General features: G+C 36.3%; 1 protein-coding gene and 1 long non-coding RNA gene across 5 annotated transcripts in view; one reads left to right on the top strand and one right to left on the bottom strand.

Moving 5' to 3' along the window:
• Window positions 1-13,007, top strand: part of SMAD1 (SMAD family member 1) — a 76,832-nt gene that overhangs the window by 14,251 nt on the left and 49,574 nt on the right. The window contains exon 1 of one of the 4 annotated variants that reach the window (XM_030922002.1): window positions 6,737-6,796. The exons of the other annotated variants lie outside the window; for them this stretch is intronic. The gene's annotated coding sequence lies outside the window, so the exon portion shown is untranslated. Of the gene's footprint in view, window positions 1-6,736; window positions 6,797-13,007 lie in introns of those variants that run through there. 4 annotated transcript variants of the gene reach the window in all.
• On the bottom strand, window positions 1,059-6,965 carry LOC104660794. The gene is made up of 2 exons (XR_004054653.1): window positions 6,863-6,965; window positions 1,059-2,047 (listed from the first exon to the last, which is right to left on the bottom strand). It is a non-coding gene; the product is annotated as an uncharacterized LOC104660794 (long non-coding RNA).

Below are 13,007 nucleotides of genomic sequence, written 5' to 3' on the forward strand. Positions count from 1 at the left end.
CTGATGTCTTGTTGGATAATAGCTTATAATGTCTTATTCTAAGCTCTTTAGATTAAAGCAAATTTAATTTTGTCACTGCTGCCCTGATGAAACTCTTATTTTTTTTCATGTTCTGGGTAAGTGGGAAGATACCAAGAAGGAAAGCGATAGCAAAAACAAGAATAAATTAGCAAGGGATAGAAGGAGATGGAGGGAATTTTTTTAAACTATAAGCAAATCCTTGCCTGTTATTCTGCCTTATGCATCAGACCAAGGAGGGGGCTACTGAGGAGAAGCAGTAGAGAGGTTACCTTGGCAGGTTCCTTAACTTGTTTTGTGCCTCAGTTTTGTCATCTATAAAATAGTACTTATTTTGTAGGACTCGTGTAAGGATTAAGAGAGCTATTTAATTAAATTTAAAGTGCTCAAAACAGTGCGTGTTGATTCATTATGGTGGTGGTTGTGGTGATGAGGATGATATAAGGATGATTTTTGGTTGTTTTTGAATATAGTTGACCCTTGACCAACAGGGACTTGAACCACATGAGTCCACTTATACTCGTATTTTTTTCTCAACCAAAAGTGGATAGGAAATACAGTGTTTGCAGATTGTGAAACCTGAATATGCAGAGGGCCAGCTTTTTGTTTATGCACGAGTTCCACAAGGCCCACTGAGACCTGTATGCAAGGATTTTGGCATTGGGTGGTGGGGTCTGGGAACCAGTGCCCCAGATATACTGAGGGATGACTGTACTTCTGTTGAAATTTGATGGAGACCATGGATGCACTTTTTTACAGCGTTTCTCATAAAACCACCTACCACTTTCTCCCTTTGAAGTTGGTGGTGATAGTGATGAAAGTTTCTTGAGTTTTCAAACTAATATGTTTCAGGTGTTCTGTAGAAGTCTGTTTTTTTGCGTATACTCTGAATTCCAAGAGAAAGAGTGATTTATATGACATAAAATGTTTGTATTTATGTTTTTGTAATATACTAAAACACTAGAGTTAACTGTCATCCATTTACAGATTTTCCACAGCAATTTTTGAATCTTAAAGAGGCGTTTCTCTAGAATTTACTGTGTTCTCAGGGCATATTGCAGCTTTATTAATAGTATAAGCAAAATATAAATGATTAAAAGCTTTCTTTGTTGAATCATAATACACTGTCAAAGCAATAGTTAATTACTAGTAAGGCTGCTTTGGATTATCCGTTCCATTTTTCACACCCACTGAAACAGCTGGTTGATAATTGGACCATTTGGATTTCCATTGTAAGTAACACAGAGGTCAGCATGCGTGGAAGATGTCATTGTAGCACAGGCTGTAGGCCGCTCTGTCTGCATGTATGTTTCTTCTTGGATGAAGAGCCTAAACAGGCAGTCCTGTGACTCTTACCACTGTCTACCATATGATATAGTTCTCCCATCTCTCCCATACACACTTCATTACCATAAGCTTGATGGTGATGGGAACTGTGTTATAACTCATTTTCTTTCTACTGCATGTTTGTGTTGGTGATAAGGGCTTAAAATTTTGTTCAGTTAAATACTGGATTAATGGAAATGAAAGCCTTCTTAGTAGCTGAGCATGTAAAGGAGGAGAACTTGGGTTCTGAAGTCTTCTGAGAATACTGTCTTAGGTTTTTCCATTGTAATTGGTAAATAAGTTACTTTGGGGAAGTTAGCAGATAAGACTGTACTGAACAAGTGATCAGAGGTAGAAAGGACTAGATTCATGGGTACAGGTCTCACCTAATTCTATAGGTAATGCTTGCATATATCTAAAGCATTATTTCTCTAAAACCAGTGAAAAACTTTGCATATGCTTCTTTTAGCTCTTAGGTGGAGGGAGCTCTCACATTCTGGAAGAGGGGGTTGCTGCTGTTTGTTCAGTTTCTCCTCTGGGGCGGCCAAGTGAATGTTTGCAATTCCAGTCCAGTTTGGGAGACTGAAAAAGTCTGTCATTGATTGTCATATGAAGGAGAGTGAAATCTGGCCGATGTCAATGTTTGTTTCAGTGGTTAGATAGACTTTTATTTTTAGAAGTTATTCTTTCAAATAACAGATTTCTGTAATGGAAAAAGTGCAGGACCAAATTGCTCATGAAGATATTTGAATAACATCGAACATTTTTATTTAGTAAGAAATTCATGCATTGAAAAATTTGATGTGAATAATTAATAGAAAGGGGAGTAAGGGTCTAAAATGGGAGGGAAACTTACTTTTTTGCTATAATATGCCATTTTGTGAAATGGAATTTTTTGATTATGTGCCTGAATCCTTAATAAAAGAGTACATTCCACTCCTATCCATATCATATTAACCCAGAATAGGGTGATGTATTTTACCAGAATACATTTATCTGAAAATCCTATGCAGATACACTTTAAATTATTTTTTTCCTTTATAAGAAGATACATCTTGCCACCTGTTGGTCATAATGCTGTCTTCTAGAGCCATGTAGAAATAACTCTCTTACCTACTGTCAGTTTTTATTTATTTTTATTATTGGGGTTTTAAATTTGAAAGCAGCGATTGGTTAAAAGTAAAAGTAGTAGGCTCTCCTGCACTCCCTTGTACCCAGTTCTCTGCTAAAGGTAACTACGTGTTCAGTTTCGTTTATTTTTTTCCAGGCCTTTAAAAATGCTCATGTATATACATAGACAGTTTTTGTTTCTATTTGTGTTTTTAGAAAGAGACCATATTATAGGTCCTTTTTACTACTTCTTACTGAACAGCTCCAGTGGTATGGTTTTCTTTTCATGGTAGTATTGTACATGAAAGTCCATCTGTTTTTTCTTATTTTGTTAACAGTTACATCATAGTCGAATGTACCATAATTTATTTAATCATTCCATTATTGTTAGGCACCTGGGTTATTTAGAACACAAATATACTTGAACATAGATCTTTGTGTGTGCTCATCTGAGGGAGCAATTTCCCCTGTGGCTCTCTCAAGCCGTGCCTGGTTTCTCCCATAAACCTCTTACCTCTTATTGCCACCTTCAGACCATTCTTCTACCATCCTCTGTAAAAAACACCCAGCTTCGACTATCACGTAAAATTATACCACTCATTACCCTTCGTTGTTAGTCATTTTCTGCCCCGCTGCCCATATCGTTCACCCTAATTCCTACAAGATTTAACTCCTAGTTGTTATTCCCTTTATACTATAGGTTGACCAACCCTAATCCGAAAATTCAGAATGCTCCAAGATCCAAAACTTTTTGAGGACTGATATGGCATCACAAGTGGAAAATTCTGCACCTGACTCCATGTGACAGGTCATAGTCAAAACTTTTTTTGTGCACAAAATTATTAAAATTATTATATAAAATTGGCCAGACATGGTGGCTCATGCCAGTAATCGCAACCCTTTGGGAGGCTGAAGCAGTGGATCATTTAGCCCAGAAGTTTGAGACCAGCCTGGGCAATGTGGCAAAACCCTGTCACTAATAAAAATCCAAAAATTAGCCAGGCGAGATGGCACTTGCCCGTAGTCTCAACTATTCAGGAGGCTGAGGTGGGAGGATCTCTTGAACCTGGGAGGTCTAGGCTGCAGTGAGCCATGCCACCGCACTCCAGCCTGGGCAACAGAGCAAGACCGTGTCTGAAGAAAAAAAGAAAAATTACTCTTCAGCCTATGTGCATAAGGTATAGATGAAACATACATGAATTTTATGTTTAGACTTGGGTCCCATCCCCAAGATGTCTCATTATGTATATTCAGAATATTCTAACATTCAAAAATATCTGGAATCTGAAACACCATCTGGTCCCAAGCATTTCAGATAAGGGAGATACTCAACCTGTATTCCTGTACAGGAATTATGGACATTTAGTCCATAATTCTTGGACTATTTTTCCTCCAGTGGCCTTGTCTTTGGTCCTATCTCAGATACTCAATCTCTGGGTAGAAAGATTCCATAAAAAAAAGAAAAAAAAAAAAAATCTCAGTCTCATAGTCCCCATAATAAGGGATTTTGTACTTCTAAAAATTAAACAATTCTCCAACCTTACAGTTAATTATTTTCTTTATTTATATAAGCAGTAAAGTATTATTTGTTCACATCTGTGCTTTGAGAATATATCCAGAATCTGGCGACTTCTGCCACGCTGGTTGAAATCTTTATCATCTTGTACCTTAACAATTGGCATAGCTTCCTAACTGGTCTCCCTACCCACCACTCCCTACTTCCATCCCTGCATCTTTCAATATGTTCTCAACCCAGCAAGCCATAGTAATTCTATTAAACTGTAGGTTGGATGATGGCTCTTCTCTGCTCAGATCTCCCAGTGTTTCCATCTCAATTTGGATCAAAAGCTCTGAAGTCTCTGTGGGTCCCGCACATACCTTCCCCTGTGACCTCTTTGGCCTCATCTCTCATTTCTGTCCCCACACTTACTCCATTCTAGCCTCGGTGAGGACTCCTTGCCATTCCTTGAACATCTCAGGAACATCCTTGCCAAATGGCTTAAATGGCTTTTGCAATTGCCCTTCTCTCTGCTTGGAATGCACTTCCCCAGATAATTCCTTTTCAGGGGGCTGTTCAGATATCACATTCGCAATGAGGCTTTCCTTGACCACCAGAATGTAGGCCCCACCAAGGCACAGGCAAAGACTTTGAAAAACTTTTTGTGTCTCTTTCAGTGCTGTGTTTCTAGTGCTTAGAATAGTGCCTGGCTTGTGATAGCTGTTTATTGAGTGAATTGTATGACTGTACTGGTTATCAGTTTTTCTCTTTTTGTATGAAGTGAGAGCTTCATTAAACAGACAAAAACTAGACTGTAAACCTCATTTTTTTAGATATGCAAAATATTAAAATTAGCTTTATTTGTGAACTTGCTTTGTTAATAAATCACTTTGTTTTTCAGCATGTTATAATTTTGAAGTAAGCCTTTCATATTTATGTTTAATCTGCATAACCTGGTGGATTGGGTGATGGTATCACAATTTTGTGGAAAAGCAAATTGAGGCTCAGAGTTGTTTTCTTCAAAGTACAGCTACTAAGTGGAAAGCTGCAGTTCAAACCTATTCAAGTTAAAGACACTTGTTTTCTAATTTAGAAACCATCTTAAAATGACAAAAAAATAGGTAGAGGTTTTATTTGAAAGCATGGAGAATGTGCCCCAATTTCTCTTCTGGGTTTTGTTTGCCTTTTGTTTCCATTTTGAAAATATGTAAAATAAATGGTTAACTTTAAAATTCCTGACAATGACAGATCAACAAGTTTTATTTCTCTCACCTGTGGAGGAAGTGGCCTCCACCCAGTTTTACTGAATTAGGAGGGAAGTGATTTTTTCAAGTGATAAAAAGAAATAAAATTCCATGCTCTTCCCAGAGGAGGAGTTCAACAATTGGGAAAGTGGCGTGAGACCATATGTTGGTTTGTAAAAGGATATAACTTGTAAAGATGTTTCCTTTGATGCCTGTGATGAATATAGATGTGTTTCCCTTCTAGAGGGTCCTGATTAAATTATGCAATTAAGAGCTGAGCTGAAGGATCTAAATATAGGAAGAGAGTTCAGGCCCTCCTGCTTTGTGTCTGTCAGTTCACCCCTACAGATGTGCATGTTTGTTGTCATAAACAGCACCTGTGAGATCAGTGGAGAGAGAGAAATATATTCCAAAACATGAAATACAACAGGTTTTTTGTTTTTTGTTTTTTTTTTTTAAAGGGATAGTTTTTTCCTCCTGTAGTTGATTCCATTTTCATGTGTGAATTTGACATTTGGATTACTTTTTTAAAAAAAGCTTGACTGAGGGACTTTAGTATTAGTCAGTACTGGTTTAAAATGTAGATCTACTACTTACCAGAATATGGTCTGGAGAAAGTTACTTTAACCTCTGAGCCTCAAGTTTATTAGTAAAATTGAGATAATGATTTCTACCTTGAAGGATTGGTGTGAGGAGTCAATGTAATGTTTGTAAAAACAACCAGTATAATGCTTGTGTAAGGTGGTAACTCAAATAATTTCATTTATTAGCTACTGATGAATCATTCATAACTAGCCACTTACGGAAATCTACCACATTTAGCATTCTTTGTAGTCTAAAATTGCTATTTTAGGATAACTGACTCAAAGAGAATAGTTTTTTTCTAAGAGACAACTACCGTAGACTTTTTTCTGGGGTAGTCGATAAAATTAAATCTTAAAATGTCTGTGGTCTTCAATCTTTCCTATGTTTGAGGAGTGAGCATTTTAGGCCAGGAGTCTTTACAGTGTTTGAGTTGACATGAATGTGAATGGACTTTATCAGGGTAAGCTTATGGGGAGCTGGATATCTTGAAAGGCTCCCATGTCCTGAAGGACAGTATGCCATTAAAAGCATGAATTTGGGAATGGGGATTCAATAGGATTAAGGCATGTTGTACAACTTTTAGAGGAAATGGCAAGAAGATATTCAAAAGCCAACTTTATTTGTTGAAGTTGGGGACAATGAGAAAACTTTTAATTGCCTTAACTCTTCAAGTAATCATCTAATGAGAAAACAGATGTGACAGCCGCTATTTTATGGGGAATCTCTATGATTAAGAAAAATTAACCAGGTACTCTATTAGCAGCCTGGATTTGTCGGGATGGAAGGTTTTATGTATGCAGAATAGAACCAGAAAGAACTCTTAAATAATTTTCTGATACAATGAAGGTATGTTAATAGCATACTTGGCACACCTAAAATACATAAACTACAGTTATATCCTTAGAGACTTTTGTCATTGTGACATCCATAAGTTCCTTGCTTCCTTTTCATCAAGGAGATGCTACTTTTGAAATTGTTTGGCTGAAATTTCACAACTTCAGTGAACTTACAAGTGGTAAGTAGTAAGCTGGAATTCAGTCTACATGTTATTCCTTTTCTTTTTGATTCCTAAGATTTCTACTTAACTCTGTTGAGGGACCACATTGCATCTCTTGCTAGCATGTCACTTAAGTCTTACTGGAGAGACTGGAAGACTTGCTGTCAGTGTCTGTGCTTTAAAGGCAACAGTACCTGCATTATTGCATGACTATAAATAGGTTTTCATGAGCTGAACCTCTCTCCTACTTCCAACCCCCAATTTCTCCAGATTTAGAAAATCAATCTCTGACAAAAATAAATTTTCAGTGGGAAACATGTCAAACTGGCTATTCTGCGTCGTCAGTCCCATGTATGGAAGGTTGGGCGTTGTTTGGAAGTAACCAGATTAAGGCTGACTAGTAAGAGGCTCGGTAAGATGGAACTTTACTTATGGGTATTTGTGACAGTAGGACTCTCTTGCTGCTGTGAACTGAGACCAGCAGAGTTCTGTGTTCTCTGTGGGTCTCCATATGGCTTTCTTGTGTAGGAATTTTGTTTAAATACATTTTTTCCCCTACGGACTAAATCAAAGTAGAGTTCATTTGAGCCTTTTTAGCAATGAAGTTAAGCGCTGTACTTTATGAAGTACATTAGAATTAGTAAAGAGCAAGGTTTTATCCATTTTCATTTTTCTTTCTGTTCTAGGGTTGTTTTTTTTTTGTTTTTGTTTTTTCTCACTTATTTTGCTTAGTGGTGAGTTTTATTTAGCTAAATTTGACTCATTTGAGATTGAGACAAATGTTGAAAGTTGAGGGCTAACTGCTGTTTTAAAACAGGAAAAAGGAATGCAAGCACTTCACCTGTTTCATCCTCCAATACAAATACAGACAAATACAGCAGGTCCTCAAACAACCTCATTTCGTTCAATGCCATTTCCTTATAATGATGATGAGAAAAAACATTCCCAGCTTAGGCCACTGCCAGTGTGGAGTTTGCATATTCTCCCCATGTCTGCTGGGCTTTCTCTGGCTACTCTGGTTTCCTCCCATATCCCAAAGGTGTGCACGTTAGGTGAATTAGTATGTCTACATTGTCCCCATTGCAGTGAATGTAGGTGTGTGTGTGTGAGTGCGCCCTGCCATTAAATGGTGTCCTGTTCATGGATGGTTCCCACCTTGTACCCTGAGCTGCTGGATCAGCTCGGGCCACTGCAACCCTGAATTGGAATAATTGGGTAAATAATTATCTTGTTTCTGTTAATCTTTCTTAAATGTATATATGGCTCACATTTATTTCAGTGTTAATTTTAGAAGTGTTTTGGGTCTTAGAAGTTTGGTGATGTTTTTGTGACCAGAAATGTCCTGTAGGAACTTAGCTCTCATTTATGTAAATTAGCCGATGCTAAAATCAATTTTGTTTTACATTGTTTCACTTAAAGCCACAGTTTCCAAGAACCAGGAAGGACTTAACTGTGTCTGAAAACCTGGTTAGCTCCTAATTGGAGTAACTGGGTTAAAGAAGCGTTTGAAGATATTATTTGTTGAACCAGATCAAAGAACATTGCTACTTTAGGGTATTTTCTGGAACTGAAATAACTAGATCCATTTCTGTTTTTATATTCACTGTAATGTCATTGGAATCGTAGAGCAAATTTTAACTTGTCTTTTGCCTGTCTGCCTTAAGGGTAGATAGAGATTTATCATTTTTCTTAAGGAGCTGTACAGTAATCTTTCATTCTTTTTATTAGGAACCATTTACAATTCCTACTGTCCACTACTCATCATTGTGTTCTACTTATTCCAGGGTTCTGTCTCCACCTGTCTTCATTTTTAGGAGTACTGTTTTTTAGGGGTACTATTTCTGTGTTTGGAAATGTGAGCAGATGGCAGTTTCTGCCTCAGCCCCCTTGCTGGGCCATTGTCTCATGGATTGTCTGCTGTTCCACATTTAACTAATAGTTATTTCAGCCTTATCAAAGTTTGTAAGTTCCCAGTTCTTCTGGACTTCTGATTAATTCAGCCTGATTTTATTTAGGGCGATTGAGTATGATTATCCCCCTCCCATTTTGTGAATTTTTCATCTTTTACCAATAAATGTCATTGCAATTCTTTGCTTACAAGATGGCTTGAAAGATGCAAGCAATGATGGATTGCTCTTTACGTTTTAAAATATTTTTTGGCATTAAATTGCTGAAATAATATGGTTTTTGCAACCTTTGTGTTTCTATGCATTTTTAACCCTACATCTTTAGTGTATAATCTTCTGTGAGTCTGTGGTTTCTATAAGTGTCAGGAATTTTTCAATAAATTGAAAATGAATTATTCAATTTATTATCCTTTGGAATCATGATCTATTTGGACAATTCCATCTTTGTTCGGACTATACGGTGGACTTGAGTACCTAAGTGAAATGGAGCAGGTTAGAAAAAAGTAGTTTATTTTAGAGTAATGAGAATTACATTACAGGTCCCCTGGCATGTTCCCCGTTGACCTTTTTTGATGTTTTAATTTAAGCATCTCAAACAAGGCAAGAGTTAATCTCACCAGGCCTTGAATCCTATCCAAAATTGGGTATTAGGATAGATGACACATTCTGTAACACTAATTAATATTGCCAGTTAATTTTGATCACTTTCTACAACATGTCTCTGAGAGATCTTACATCTCCATGGCATCTAATGAGGTGTGTTGTGAAATGGTTTCATATATTAAAAATACTGAACTACAAAATGCATGCAGTTTGCTTATGATCACTCTGAAGCCCACCATAGGTCTACTTTGGGAGCTCAAGTCTTACTTTTTCTGTGTATTCACAAGACCAGTCTATCTGATTAAGAAGATATCTGGTGATGTAAGTCTGGAAACACACATATGTAGTTTTGTTACTCGGAAATATGTGTTTCCAAAAGAAAAAAAAAAAATGAATCAAACAGATTTTTTTTTTTTTTTTTTTGAGGCGGAGTCTCAATCTGTCACCCAGGCTGTAGTACAGTGGCACAATCTTGGTTCACTGCAACCTCCACCTTCCTATTCAAGCGATTCTCTTGCCTCAGCCTCCCAAGTAGCTGGGTCTACAGGTGTATACTACCATGCCCAGCTTATTTTTGTATTTTTAGTAGATACAGTGTTTCGCCATGTTGGCCAGGCTGATCTTGAACTCCTGACCTGTAATCCACCCTCCTCGGCCTCCCAAAGTGCTGGGATTGCAGGCGTGAGCCACCACGCCCGGCCGATCAAACAGAATTTTTATAAAGTTGTCTTTAAAAAAAAAAAAAAGTATCCAGCTGTTAAACATTTTCAAAGTGAAGTTAATCAATACCCTGTACTTTTAGTTCCTTAATTCTTTTGATCTTTGTGCCATGATTTTTTACTATTAGTTAAAAAGAGTAATGAACCAAAGATCAAGAAGTAGGAGGAGAAAATAGTTGCCTGCTTCATTTGACAATAGACCATTTATCTTCTGTTGTTTGCCTTTCTTAAAGTACTGACAGTTTTTGGATATTTTTTCCCCCAGTCACTTTTTGTAGCCTGTATTTTTTTGTTTATTTTATTGAATAATATAATTATTCCCTCAATATTTAATGGGAGCATTTGTTTAGTCTGTTGAATTCCATGCTGGTGCAAGAATTACAAACAGCCTCTAGTCTGAAGCTGATACAGAGAGTGGTTGGACATTATTTGTTTCTTCATCTTTTTATTAAAGGTACTTGGGTTGTAACATTTGGTGGTTACTCCTTCCTTTAAAAAACAAATTATATCTTCATGTACAAATTAGAGTAATTAAAAAAAACTTTCTGTGGGAATTTGTCATCTGTAACATATTAAATGGAAGAGAGTGTATTTTGTTGATATTCACAAGAGTTGGATAATTTACTTGTTGCTTTACTAGATGAGGCCAAGATGAAGAAAATGCCCATTTGTTCTGCAATTGGCTGATTAGGTTTACTTTAAATATAAAGCAAGTTACACAGCAGTTAAGAGTACTTTAACATTTTTTTCTTTTAATATTAAGGAATAACACGTAAGTTGGAAAATTAAATAGCCATGTCGAGTAGTATAAGAGTATCTTTCTAATTTCACTTCCGGCAATTCTGATAGAAATCCTTCCCATGGGTGAGACTCCTTAGGAAAACGTTCTGAATTTAGAACACTGCTTTAAACTACATTATATTTTTTTTACTTCTCCAACCAGATCACACTATAAATCCAACCTGATTTCTAAGTAGAATATAGATGTGGCTTGAGCTAATGAATTGATTTTTGTGGGTTTTTTGTTTTTTTTTGTAATTAGCAAGTATTTGCATAGAAAAGCTTTTTTAAAAAAATCAAAAGTTACATTTTTTCGTTAAAGAGTGTTTGAAAAGTTTAGAAAAGGAGGAGAGAGACACATTACTAATCTTCCAAACCCCGTCATGGTTAATATTTTCATATATTTACATAGTTGTTCATGGTACATATAACCAACCATTTTATGTTCTGCTTACAGTTTTCCCCAAATTATTACATAGTCTTTATGAACATAATTTTTAAGGGCTATATAATATTCCATTGAGTGGATGTATGCAGTTTACTTAGCTATTTTTCAATTATTAGATGTTTCTCCTTTTTTCCCTATTATAAATAATGCTCTGATGAAAATCTTTGTGCGAAAACTATTTTCCCTTTCCGGTTCAGAATATTTCCTTAGAGTAAATTTCTGAAGGTAAAGTTGCTGGAATAAAGATCTCAATATTTTTAAGGCTGCTGAGTTTTTTTTTTTTTTTTTTTTTTTTTACTAGATGAATACTTTTTTGTCAGTGTGAAATGTTTATATTTGGACAAGAGGGAAGGAAATCTCTGTTTGCTGACTCATGTTTTTATTTTGCACTTTAAACTGATAAGGCCACTTAGCTTTTGACATAAACTAAGGCAGGAAGTACAAAAAGGGGCAGAAAAAAAATAGTTGTCTTGCCAAGGCCATAATATCATGGACTCATTTGAGTTCCTTATAGGAGGTAGGTCACCTGTTTGACTTGTATATTAAAAAATGCTTAACTTAGGTGAAAATTAGTCATCAGGCTGCATTTTGTTTTGTCTGTGCATGTTTATATGCAAAGTGCTGTGCTCCTTTCACCTTAATTTTTGTGAGTGGCCTCATGACATTTACCACCCAACTGGCTTCTGTAGTGTTTGGATGCCCTTGATTTAGATTTTTTTTTTTTTTTTTTTTGCTCCCAGTATGAAGAAATTTTTCTGTATTGAAGATATTACCCTAGTTGTCTTTCTAAAATGTATATCTAATCATGCTAGTTCTCAGATGTAAAACCTTCCACTTGTCCACGTGATAAGATTCTTCAGTCTTGCCCCTGCCTTCATATCAGCCTGTGTCATCTCCAGCTGGATTAAACCCTAGTATTTCTATCACGTGTCTATTAAAACAAGCCATTTGGAAAAGTGGTTTAAAAATTCTGGCTTTAGAGCCAGGCAAAACAGGTTCAGATCCAGGTTCTGCCACTTATAGCTGTCTACGTAACTTTGGACAAGATGCTTAACTTTTCTATATTTTATTTTCCTTACATGTAAAATAAAGAAAATGATAGTATTTACTTCACAGTAAATACTAAGGCATTGTTGCTGAGATTAAACTGGTTAATATATAAACAGCAGTGAACAGTGTTTGTCAAGTAATGAACACACAAAATGTCTGCTCTATTGTTTTGCAAAATTCTGCTTATCCTTTAAGTCTGATGTTTTCTCTTGGAAAAAGAAGTTCTGGAATCTCTGGAATTGTTCTTTCCTTTTCTGTTTTTATATATTATTGTTTGTAGGCTGCTATAACAAAATACCATATAGACTGAGTGGCTTATAAACAACAGAAATTTATTTCTCAAAGTTATAGTAATTGGGAAATCCAAGGTCAGGGTACCTAGATGGCCTCTTCTCACTGTAACCTCACATGGTGGAAGGGAAGAGAGATCTCTCTGGGATCTCTTTTATAAGGGCACTAATTCTATTCATGAGGGCACCATCCTCATGACCTAATCACCTCCCAAAGGGCTCGTCTATCTAGTTCTATCACTTTTGGGGTTAGGATTTCAACATCTGAATTTAGGGAGGGGATACAAATATTCAGACCAGAGTGGTATTGATACTTGTTTTGTAGCCTTTATCACATGGTATTGGTTAATAGTAGGTAAATGCACAGCATGTGGGCCTCCTCTTCTATTATTCTTGTGCCCGTGGGCAACGGTATAATCATAGCATTTCTTC

Source organism: Rhinopithecus roxellana, chromosome 2 (genome assembly GCF_007565055.1).
Source record: "Rhinopithecus roxellana isolate Shanxi Qingling chromosome 2, ASM756505v1, whole genome shotgun sequence".
NCBI classification, from domain to species: Eukaryota; Metazoa; Chordata; class Mammalia; order Primates; family Cercopithecidae; genus Rhinopithecus; species Rhinopithecus roxellana.